At 44.5% G+C, this 12,007-nt stretch overlaps 1 protein-coding gene across 2 annotated transcripts in view; it reads left to right on the forward strand.

The window, feature by feature from the left end:
- pdzd2 (PDZ domain containing 2) overlaps window positions 1–12,007 on the forward strand; it is a 493,753-nt gene that overhangs the window by 165,442 nt on the left and 316,304 nt on the right. The window contains exon 1 of one of the 2 annotated variants that reach the window (XM_063042803.1): window positions 3,142–3,568. The exons of the other annotated variant lie outside the window; for it this stretch is intronic. The gene's annotated coding sequence lies outside the window, so the exon portion shown is untranslated. Of the gene's footprint in view, window positions 1–3,141; window positions 3,569–12,007 lie in introns of those variants that run through there. 2 annotated transcript variants of the gene reach the window in all.

A 12,007-nucleotide genomic window follows, 5' to 3' on the forward strand; every position in this document is an offset into this window, starting at 1 on the left:
ACTGACCTGTTTCCCTGCTGGCAGGGCACAGACGTCGTCAGCTCAACAAGCAGCTGTCATCTGTCAGTGTGCAGTTCATATTCTGTTCTCCCAAACGGCAGGAGAAAAGTGATTCGTTCCGGCAAGGTCATCCTGACTTCATGATTTTTATTTGGTGACACCCTATTATGCCCCAACTTTCTAACTTTTTTATTAGAGATACAGCTTAGTAACAGGTCCTTCCAATCCAATGAGCCTGTGCCACCCTAATTACATCCATGTGACCAATTAACCTATCAACCTGCACTTCTGTATAACGGGGGAAGAAACCGGAGCACTCAGAGGAAACCCATGCGGTCACGGGAAGAATGTAGGAATTCCTCACAGACAAGGGCGGAATTGAACCTGGGTCACTGGCGCTGTTATAGGGTGGCGCTACCATGCCGTGTTGGGGTCTGAAAGCAGTGCAGAGGCCAGAGTGTTCAACCCACTTGAGTTTGCAATCGTGTTAGAGTTTGAGGGAGTGCACCACCTGCTTTGAGTATGTGCTGCAACAAGAGAGACTGGACAGGAGGGTAACAAGCACTGGCAGAGTAATTCCTGCGGCCTGACCAATATGCACCTGCCCTCCCTCAGCATCAGAAGCCTGTCAGTAATTCAATGTGACCACCTACTTCCACCCTGCCAATTTTAATTATCATTGCCACTAGCGTCTGAGGAATATAAGTACATTTGCTAAAACACATTAATACTAATGCAGCTTGTGGGCATGACCTGACTCAGTTCCTTGGCAGCAAGGCCTAGTTTATTGGCTGGTGTTCTGACTTCAAAATTCAAAGTTTGAAGTAATTTGATTGTCAAAGTGCACATATGTTGCACAATTCTGATTTGATGGAGAGACAGACGTGAGAGTACGGAGGAACATCTGGAAACTTCTGAAATGCCCGTTTTGCTGCCGCTGCAACTGTGTGGTAACCGGAATCTCCGGAGCAGAAGGCCCCGAAATCCTTGGCTTTCCGTGTTTCAGCAGCCGGGACGAGGTCAAAGGCACTCGGCAGAGGATGGCGCTCGGGAGGCTGTATCGGAGGGTTGGCCGGAAGCTTGAAGCTTTGGGACGGATGGACTCAGTATCGGCTGTGGTCAGCTGCTTCCAAGGCATCAGCAAGTTGATGGTGCCTGGAGGTTTATGGTAGGGAGTTTCTCCCTTTTGTCACCTGCTATCAGGGACTTGGGAGTCGATCGACTCGGGGACTTTTGAGACCTTATTTACCGTGCCCATGATTTGTTCTTCATCAAATTATGGTATTGCTTTGCACTGCTGTAACTATATGTTACAATTATGTGGTTCTGTCAGGGTTAGTCTTTGGTCTGTCCTGTTTTCTATGATATCACTCCGAAGAAACATTGTATCATTTCTTAATGCATGTATGCATTTCTAAATGACAATAAAAGAGGACTGAGTGTTCTCCTAATCTAATGTTGTCTTATGCTACCTTGAGCTTCTCAGACGATTGCCACCTTGTCGTGGCGGAGAGGCTTGTGAGTTCCTGGGTTCCTGAGATCCTGAGAGTGATGTCGCCTGGAGTTCAGCTGTCTGGTGCTTAGCTCTTGGTAGGTTTGCCCACGGTGGAAAGGTCAAGGGGGAGGTTTCAGTCAAAGAGTGATCCAACCAAGATGTCAACAGTGGGGCAGGTGGAGGATGATGAAGAACATATTACGACGACAATGAAGGTAGAGGAAGGCTACAGAGGTGAAGGGTCTCCAGTTGTCTTCATCCCATTAGACCCTGACCCTGATCTGTCATGACCCGTGTGGTGGCTGCCTGTGCCTTAACAAAGTCAGGCGCAGGCATTCTCCATTAAGGAAATGCACCCTAACATTCCTGATTACATTCTGTGGCGATCAGCCATTGGCGAAGTGGGCAGGATTGTTCCGGGATCAGCCTCTACAGCCACTCGACTACCTACCAATGGACAACTTCAGGAGAACATCTTACTTGACTGGAGTGATCACACTGCCACCTTGAGATTAACTTTCTTGTAGTGGATTGCGGGGAGAACAAAGAAATAATTAGTGTGTATGGGAAATTACAAGCCTCAGGTGCAAAATCAGTAAAATGTGTGAGCAACCATCCCCTTCCTTCCCTCCTCTTTCTCTCATCCTACTTTATTGTTTTGAAAAAGTGGTCTTTCTATTTATTATTCCACAAAGGGAAATATCAGTCAGTTACCCATTCAATTAGAAAATTACACCAACAGTCACGTGTGCACTTACTTTGTATTTCCTAACTTGGATCCTTACTAGAAAACCCATTAAACGTGGCCTCCAATTTGTCACTTCTGCCATTGCATGACAGAAATGCTTTTATGAGAAATTTATTATTTATGTAAAGCATCCACTTTATTTCCATTAAAAGTTTCTTGGGAAATGTGATGTAGTGAAGATCCATAAATGTTGGCAGGGTTAAACAAAGAGGGTGGATGGAGGTTCACGAGTACCATGATTATCAAGGGTTCATTTTATGGCAGAGAATGCATGTGCAGTACAACTCCAATATTCGTCTTCTCAACATGCACATGTTGGACTCAGTGACCTATTTTGTTGCTGAGCATTTAATCTAATGCTATGCAAATATAGATACACAAATTAAGCTAAAGTGCTTGCTTGTAGTCGTTCCCTTTCTGCCACATTCTGGGTTCTGCTCCCTTCCTTTCCAGTCCTGATGAAGGATCTCAGCCCACGGCATTGGCTATTTATTCCCCTCCATTGATGCTCTTAACTTGCTGAACTCCTCCAGCATTTTGTGTGTTGCTCAAGGTTTGCAGCATCTGCCGAACCCCTTGAGCTTACAAAGTGAAACTCCTTTAGTTCCAGCATTTTTAAAGACACATTTGCGTAAGGACTGCATGCAATCTTGCTTTCCAAAGAAAAGCAGAGTTTTGTTTTATTTATGCTCCCATTCACTCTAGGCAGGAAGCATTAGTGGGTGTGTTATAAACAATTTCACTGCCCGGATCAGGCACTCTTAATGACTTCAGCTGGGTGGCCCTTAAAGTAGCTTTCCTTCTAACCTAGAGGGCGAGCTGCATTTTTCTTGATGCTGATTGATATAAGATGTGAGGAAGCCACAGAAAGGGGAGGGCGATTAATGGGAATGAACGGTAGAGGGGTGGGGGAAGCATCTCACGTATCCGGGTAGGGATAGGGTCCCTCCTCTCCTCAGCACGTGACGAGCAAGAAAACAGCCAAGTGCGAATAAGATTGCAGCACCCAGCAGCCAAGCACTTGCAGTCAGATGCCAGAGAAAATAGAAAACTGCTTGTCGAGGAGCTGAGTGCGACAGCACGATCCAGTTAGTTAGCAGCTGGGCTGCACACTTCAGAACAGCGGTTAGCCACGCTGCCTCCTCCACCCCCTGCAGTAAAAGCCAGTAGGTGATTACACTAATTAACAGACATGCGAGAATGATAACCTTCTCAGAGAAGATTAGCTCAGGGCACCAGCTGCCCTGGACAGAGATTCTAAGGAAGCAGTCAATGCCGAAGTGAACTGAGGGGAAAAAGCCATGGGATTCACGGAAAAACAGCAGGTACAAGGAAAAACTTTTTGGACTGTGAAATACTTTGGGCAGCAGATTAAGCTGCATGAGTGAGTGCCTTGTTTTGCCCATATTTTAAGAATTCAATTCATTCCAAATTTATGACCGACTGATGTGGAACAATATTACCTCAACTAAACCTTTGGTTTCCTCAGCTGTTTAACTGTGGACGGAAAATACATTTGTGTAATAGATACTTTCCATGTTTAAGTAATGTTGGTTGGCATAAATTGATTTTCATTCTGTTGCCTGTTTTATTAATAGTGATTTTAACCTTGCCCATTTGGGAAAAAACAGGCAGTGACCCTCTGATCCACTGACACTAACATAAAGTATTCTTAACCTGCTGCTGCAGGCTTGTGTAAAACCCCTAGAAAGATTCCTGATATAAATATGCATTGTCTGATTGAATTCGTATGTGCTTCTGTGTGATTATTGTCTGGACCTGCATAGAGGACAAAAAACTCCATCCTCGTCATCAAACCAAACATGGGAAAACCTGAGGCAGAGGCTTCTGAGGTTACTTACATTTGTTTGGCTTGCTCGAAGCAGTTCAAAAGTTCCTTCGCTCCCCTGCACAGATGGTTGCTTGACTGATTTCTCTCTCCATCCCGTGCTCTTAGTTATCTGTATGTAACCATTCTATTTGGTGCTTGCCGCCTGAAGTTCTTCTCCCAGCTGTTCCCTTGCGCAGAACAGGATAGAAGCTGACAGTCGGCCTCTCAGGCTGTACCCTGCAATGTTGAAGTCTCTTGATTCCTCGGAGTTAACATTTAGTGCCCTGTGTATTGAAAAGCCTCTGGACATGCAGATGCACAGAGTGAAGGAGCTGAATCGGGTTTGTTATCATAGACACATGTGAAATTTGTGGCTTTGCAGCAGCACTACAGTACAGGACATAAAATGTGCTATAAATTATAAAACGAAATATTTATTTAAAAATTAATTAAGTAGTGAAAAAGAAGAGCAAAAATAGTGTAATAGTGTTCATGAATTCATTGTCCGTTCAGGAATCTTTTGGCGGAGGGGCAGAAGCTAAAGCATCGAGCGTGTGTCGGCTCCCCCAGAGCTTCGGCTACCCAAGCTCAAACCTGACCGCTTATGCTGTCTTTTGTGGAGCTCGCATGCTCTCCCTGTGACCACAGAGCTTTCCTCCGCATGCTCCAGTTTCTTCCAGCATCCCCCAAAAAAGTTGCAGGTTGAGTTAAGTCGCAGCTGCCGAGTGTGCAGGTAAGAGACCGAATCTGTGGGGGTGTGGGGTGGGGAGGAGAGAGGAGGAGTTTGAGGGAATGTGGGAAGAATAAAACTGATTAGAATGGGATTCTATAACATCAACACTCTGTGATTGGCACGGAGCCTAAGTTTCCATACTGTTTATTGGTATGACTTTATGAATAGTTGACTACTTATTCAGGGCTTGGATCTATAGTTGTTTGAACCAGAGAGGTACAAGGATGAGACAAAAAGGTGGGCAAAGCACAGAATAACCCTTGATGGTGCAGTCGTTAGGTCAGCTCTTGTAACACAATGTGGTGTTTGGGTTGGGGGGGAGTAGGTTCTTGGCAGAGTCGGAATTATTGACAGTTACTACCCTTCAACCATCAGGCTCTTGAATAAAAGGGGATAACTACACTCACTTGCCCAACCATTGAGATGTTACCACAATCGGTTATCTCAATTTAAGGACTCTCTATCTCATGTTCTCATTAGTTATTGCTACTTATTTATAGTTGCATTTGCAGTTAGTTGTTTTCTGCACTCTGTTTAATCTTTCATTGATCCTGTTATAGTTACTATTCTATACATTTGCTGAGTATGCCTGCAAGAAAATGAAGCTCAGGGTTGTATATAGTGATGTATATGTACTTTGATAATAAAATTTACTTTGAACATATGTTATGAAATATGTTGCTTAGCAGCAGTATAGTACAATATGTAAAATATACTTTAAATTATAATAAGAAAAAATATTCAAAGTCAATTTTATTATCAATGTACATATATGTCACCATATACAACCCTGAGATTTAATTTTCTGCAGGCATACTCAGCAACTCTATGGAATACTAATTATAACAGGATCAGGAAAGATTAACCTAAATTTTATTTTATTTGTGTGTGTATATATATATATATATATGTGTGTGTGTATGTATGTGTGTATACACACACACACACACACACACACACACACATACTTGGGATCGAGAATTATGTTTAACTGTGAGTGGGAATCACATTTGGTGATTGCACTGTCATGTCTTTATATATGGGGAGGAAACGGAAAGTGAACAAGTTCATTGAATTCCATTGTTGGGCATTTTATCAGTGCTAACTTCACTGATTTCCTTCAGTGGTGTTACATGAAAGTAAAGGGAGCTCTCCCAAAGGTATATTTAATCACATTCAGAGAAGTGCTGACTTCAAACTGAAAAGCAGTGTTAATGTCTCACTTTTGACTTATCTTGTTTTAGGACCAGTGTTTGCCAATTTTGTGAATTTGTTATATTTATGTGTTGGAAGAAATAGAGTAATTTTGTGTACGGTCAGAGGGAGAGCACATTCTTCGATTTCCATTCTCTGCCAGGAATGAGGAGTGACTGCTCTGAACTGTTTGTGTGATGAAGAAGCTGAGGTCTCAACTGCATGCACACAGGTTGCGAACTTGCACTGCAGAAAAATATCTTTGCTGCAGCTGGGCGAACTCTGGCAGCTAATAATCAAGTTTGTTAGCCAGTCAGTGTCACTAATAATAATTGTAGAAAGAATATTAGTTTGCTTTACTTCAGTGCATGAATAATCCATGTACCAGGTCTTATTGCGAGGAAGGGACAATTGTAATTACTGCAATAAAATGTTTGCTATTCAGCTTAAATACCTTGCAAGATATGTTATCTAATGTCCTGCTTAACAAGAAATTTCCTAATGATAATCTTCATTAACTTTAGATTTGTCTATGTCAGCACACATTTCTGGCTGGTTTCTCTTGTTCTACCCTTCATAAACCTGATGTTTAAAACTACATCTACCCACATCGTTCCTCCTCTCGATTGTCTCACCTTCCACTGCATCCTCCAGGAGAGCTCCATTTGTGCCTTTTTGATCATGCCACCATTGATAAATGTACCTTAACCCGTCAAGTTCCTAATCCTTGGAATTTCTTCTTAAACATTGACAGATAAGGTCATAAAGAGAGCTTTTGGCCAAGAGTTAGGGTGTTATGTTGTATTAAGACATTAATGAAGCCAGATTTGAAGTATTGTGTGCAGTTCTAGTCACCTACCTACAGGAAAGATATCAATAAGATTGAAAGAGTGCGGAGAAAATTTACAAGGAGGTTGGCGGGACTTGAGCTGAGATAAAGGGAAAAGTTTAGAAGTTTATTAGGACTGTTTTCATTGGAGTGTAAGAGAATGAGGGGAGATTTGGTAGAGGTATGCAAGATATGAGGAAACAGATTAGGTAAATGCATCCACCGTCAGATCCCACCGTCAACTCCTGGGCCCTCAGAGGCTCCATCTTCCTCTCACCCCAACCCTCCCCTCTCCACTGACACCACCAGCCTCCCCCCTCCCCCCTCTGATCCCAGCTCTCATCCGTGCCGGGTCTTTACCATCCCCTCCGACCTTCAACTGTCGGAGGCAGAACACTCTGTTCTCAGTAAGGGCCTCACGTTTGTCCTCCTTCGCCCACACCTCAGCGAGTTCCGTGTTCGCCACGATGCGGAACTTTTCTTCCGCCATCTCCGTCTCCGAGCCTACTTCTTCGGCAAGGACTCTTCCACCCCCACCGATGACCCCTTCTCCCGTCTTCAACCCTCCTCTTCTTCATGGACACCCCGCTCTGGTCTTCTGCCTGCTCTGGATCTCTTTATTGCTAACTGCCGACGGGACATCAACCGTCTCGACTTCACCGCACCTTGTCCCCATTCCAACCTCACTCCTTCGGAACGCTCTGCTCTCCACTCCCTCCGCACTAATCCTAACCTTATTATTAAACCCGCTGATAAGGGGGGTGCTGTTGTAGTCTGGCGTACTGACCTCTACCTTGCCGAGGCGCAGCGACAACTCGCGGATACCTCCTCTTATTTACCCCTCGATCGTGACCCCACTAAGGAGCACCAGGCCATTGTCTCCCACACCATCACCGACTTTATCCGCTCAGGGGATCTCCCATCCACTGCTACCAACCTTATAGTTCCCACACCCCGCACTTCCCGTTTCTACCTCCTACCCAAGATCCACAAACCTGCCTGTCCTGGCCGACCTATTGTCTCAGCTTGCTCCTGCCCCACCGAACTGTTTCTGCATACCTCGACACTGTTTTATCACCCCTTGTTCAATCCCTTCCGACCTATGTTCGTGACACTTCTCACGCTCTTAAACTTTTCGATGCTTTTAAGTTCCCTGGCCCCCACCGCTTTATTTTCACCATGGATGTCCAGTCCTTATATACTTCCATCCCCCATCAGGAAGGTCTCAAAGCTCTACGCTTCTTTTTGGATTCCAGACCTAATCAGTTCCCCTCTACCACCACTCTGCTCCATCTAGCGGAATTAGTCCTTACTCTTAATAATTTCTCCTTTTGCTCCTCCCATTTCCTCCAAACTAAAGGTGTAGCTATGGGCACCCATATGGGTCCTAGCTATGCCTGCCTTTTTGTTGGGTTTGTGGAACAATCTATGTTCCGTGCCTATTCTGGTATCTGTCCCCCACTTTTCCTTCGCTACATCGACGACTGCATTGGCGCTGCTTCCTGCACGCATGCAGAACTCGTTGACTTTATTAACTTTGCCTCCAACTTTCACCCTGCCCTCAAGTTTACCTGGTCCATTTCCGACACCTCCTCCCCTTTCTAGATCTTTCTGTCTCTGTCTCTGGAGACAGCTTATCCACTGATGTCTACTATAAACCTACTGACTCTCACAGCTGTCTGGACTATTCCTCTTCTCACCCTGTCTCTTGCAAAAACGCCATCCCCTTCTTGCAATTCCTCCGTCTCCGCCGCATCTGCTCTCAGGATGAGGCTTTTCATTCTAGGACGAGGGAGATGTCTTCATTTTTTAAAGAAAGGGGCTTCCCTTCCTCCACTATCAACTCTGCTCTTAAACGCATCTCCCCCATTTCACGTACATCTGCTCTCACTCCATCCTCCCACCACCCCACTAGGAATAGGGTTCCCCTGGTCCTCACCTACCACCCCACCAGCCTCCGGGTCCAACATATTATTCTCCGTAACTTCTGCCACCTCCAACGGGATCCCACCACTAAGCACATCTTTCCCTCCCCCCCCCTCTGCATTCCGCAGGGATCGCTCCCTACGCAACTCCCTTGTCCATTCGTCCCCCCCATCCCTCCCCACTGATCTCCCTCCAGGCACTTATCCGTGTAAGCGGAACAAGTGCTACACATGCCCTTACACTTCCTCCCTTACCACCATTCAGGGCCCCAAACAGTCCTTCCAGGTGAGGCATCACTTCACTTGTGAGTCGACTGGGGTGATATACTGCGTCCGGTGCTCCCGATGTGGCCTTTTATATATTGGTGAGACCTGACGCAGACTGGGAGACCGCTTTGCTGAACATCTACGCTCTGTCTGCCAGAGAAAGCAGGATCTCCCAGTGGCCACACATTTTAATTCCACATCCCATTCCCATTCTGACATGTCTATCCACGGCCTCCTCTACTGTAAAGATGAAGCCACACTCAGGTTGGAGGAATAACACCTTATATTCCGTCTGGATAGCCTCCAACCTGATGGCATGAACATCGACTTCTCTAACTTCCGCTAAGGCCCCACCTCCCCCTCGTACTCCATCTGTTACTCATTTTTATGCACACATTCTTTCTCTCACTCTCCTTTTTCTCCCTCTGTCTCTCTGAATATACCTCTTGCCCATCCTCTGGGTCACCCCCCCCCCCGTCTTTCTTCCCGGACCTCCTGTCCCATGATCCTCTCGTATCCCCTTTTGCCTATCACCTGTCCAGCTCTCGGCTCTATCCCTCCCCCTCCTGTCTTCTCCTATCATTTTGCATCTCCCCCTCCCCCTCCAGCTTTCATATCCCTTACTCTCTCTTCCTTCAGTTAGTCCTGACGAAGGGTCTCGGCCTGAAACGTCGACTGCGCCTCTTCCTATAGATGCTGCTTGGCCTGCTGCGTTCACCAGCAACTTTGATGTATGTTGCTTGAATTTCCAGCATCTGCAGAATTCATGTTGTTTGTAGGTAAATGCAAGTAGGCTTTTTCCACTGAAGTTGAGTGAGATCAGAAGTCATAGGTTTAAGGCGTAAGGTGAAATATTTCAGGAGAACTTGAGAGGATCATCTTCGCTCAGAGGATGTTCCAAGTGTGTAATGAGTTGTCAGCAGAAGTGGGTTCAGTTGAAACATTTAAGAGATGTTTGGATAAATATATGGATGCTAGGCACATGGAGAGCTCTGGTCCAGGTGCAGGTAAATGGGACTAGGTTAAATAACAGTTTAGCATAGACTAGACAGGCTGAACGGCCTATTCCTGTGTTGTAGTACTCTATGATCCTCTTTCTAGTCTACAAAATCTCTTAGAAACTGCTACTTTGACCAAACTTTTGGCTCTCTGACCAATAATCTCCTTGAATTTCTTGATGTCAAATTTTGTTTACTGACCCTTCATGCATCTTTGGGTATTTCCATCCATTTTGTTTTCCTAGTATTATAAATTTAAGTAGCTGCTGCATCAAAGACACACAGGATGCCGTTATTTTCACTTCACTTCTCCTTTTAGAGCTTTGGTTGTCCGTGTGATCCCTGAAATCCCCAAGAAAGAACTTGGTATTCAGTTTTCCTCATTGCCTGTCACTTACCTCATAACTGTCCCTAATGGTTGTCGTTGTCCCGAGCCCTTATCACCACTTTGTGATCCTTTGTTCTCCCTTTTCCCATTAGTTCAATGCTCTAGAATCCATTGGTACAGGTAAAATGCCTTTAATTATCCGGCAACAGGCTTTGATCTCGCCAGCCCTTGTTGTAATCAATCCCAGGAGTGCTTCAAGCAGCCCTAAGGAAATGGAAGACGGTGCCATTGAAAGTTCGGGAGAAATTTAACATAATTGTTTTATGTTAACAAATGTCACGGAAATTCAAGTAGACCAGAATCGGACTTCTAGAATATCTCAGATTGCTTTGGATGGGAATGGAAGTATTTTTGTTGAGGAATTGTTATGATAGTTGTTTGCAACTTTGACTTTAATGGTGAAATTTTCTGAATCCTTAAAATTTAGCTTACTAATGGTACTGTATTAAGATATCTTTTTGAGATACTAGAGGATATCTCTGTAAACTACTCGAAGTTTGTTGATTAGTTAAACTAACAAAATACTTAATTAAGCAGAGTATTTCCTTCTGTGTGAGCCCATTCACAGATAGGAACCATTTCAAACCAGTTCACAACTAATGCAAGAACAATGGAGAACAGATTTTCAATTTTAGAAGCAGTCCACACCAATATTATATAAACCAGATATAAGACCAAAAGATATAGGAGCAGAATTGGGCCATTTGGCCCTTCAAGTCGGCTCTGCTATTTCATCATGGCCGATCTAATTTTCTTCTCCTGCCTTCTCCCCATATCCCTTCAGGCCTTGACCAATCAAGAATTTATCATTCTCTTCCTTAAATATACATAAAGACGGCCTCCACAGCTGCATGTGGCAAAAAAAACCCACAGATTCTGCACTCTCTGGCTAAAGAAATTCCCCCTCATCTCTGTTCTAAAATGATGTCCTCTATTCCGAGGCTGGTTGATTGATCTTAGACTCGCCCACCATAAGAAACATCCACTCTATCAAAGCTTTTCACCATTCAATACATTTCAATGGGGTCACCCCTCATTTTTCAAATTTTAGTGGAGAGAGGCCCAGAACCATCAGAGGCTCTTCATATGACATGCTAGAATCTTTCCTGTAATACCATGGGCTAGTAGCTTGTTAAGCAGCCTCATGTGTGGCACCTTATCAAAGGCGTTCGGAAAATCCAGGTGCACAACATCAACAGATTCTCCTTTGTCTATCATGCTCGTTACTTCTTCAAAGAATTCCAGCAGATTTGTCAAGCAAGATTTTCTGATGAGGAAACCATGCTGATTATGGTCTATTTTATCATGTACCTCCAAGTACCCTGAGACCTCATACTTAAAAATCGACTCCAACAACTTCCGAATCACTGAGGTCAGACTAACTGGCCTATAGTTTCCTTTCTTCTGCCTCTCTCCATTCTTGAAAAGTGGATTGTCATTTGCAATTTTCCAGTCTTCCAGAACCATTCTAGAATCTAGTGATTCTTGAAAGATCATTACTAATGCCCCCACAATCTCTTCAGCCACCTCTTTCAAAACTGTCGGGTGTACACCATCTGGTCCAGGTGACTTATCTATCTTCAGACCTTTCAGTTTCCC

This window comes from Mobula hypostoma, chromosome 3 (assembly GCF_963921235.1).
Source record: "Mobula hypostoma chromosome 3, sMobHyp1.1, whole genome shotgun sequence".
Classification (NCBI taxonomy): Eukaryota; Metazoa; Chordata; class Chondrichthyes; order Myliobatiformes; family Myliobatidae; genus Mobula; species Mobula hypostoma.